Raw genomic sequence first — 797 nt, forward strand, 5'->3', positions numbered from 1 at the left:
TTGAAATGGTTTGATGTAATTTTTATTTATTGGTTTATTTATTTGCTTGTTTAGTCTCCATGTGTTCAAGCGAGATGTGACCTGTTCCAATAAAGGACCGTAAAAAGTCAAAAAGTCTCTCTCTCTCTCTTTCTCTCTCTCTCTCTCTATCCCTCCATCTCTGCCTCTCTCTCTCTCTCTCTCTCTCTCTCTCTCTCTATCCCTCCATCTCTGCCTCCCTCTCTCTCTCTCCCTCCCTTTCTCTCTCTCCCTTTCTCTCTCTCTCTCTCTCTCTCTCTCTCTCTCTCCCTTTCTCTCTCTCTCTCTCTCTCTCTCTCTCTCTCTCTCTCTCTCTATCCTCCATCTCTGCCTCCCTCTCTCTCTCTCCCTCCCTTTCTCTCTCTCTCTTTCTCTCTGTAATTTGAATGCATGGTACATCCAAGGTGCCTTTTCTGGATTCTGCCATGTAGAGAACACACACACACACACACACACACACACACACACACACACACACACACACACACACACGTTTCCATTTCCTGTTATTACGTGTTTTAAAGTGTTTTAGGAGATGACTCTTTCTTCTGTATCTCCACAAAGATCATTCGTTTGTGAGGTCTAAAGTATCTGAGATCTGACTTGTTCTTCATTCTGATGTTTGATGTGAACATCACTTGATGCTCTTCGTCTGGATCTGCATGGTTATGCTCTGTGCTGCTGTTAGATGTTTGGATGACTGCATGAATGAGAAGGTGTTCCATCATCAATATATCCTGCAAAATTACTCACAAATAAAAATTGCATAAGTATTTACC

Source organism: Silurus aristotelis (genome assembly GCF_946808225.1).
Source record: "Silurus aristotelis genome assembly, chromosome: 3".
NCBI classification, from domain to species: domain Eukaryota; kingdom Metazoa; phylum Chordata; class Actinopteri; order Siluriformes; family Siluridae; genus Silurus; species Silurus aristotelis.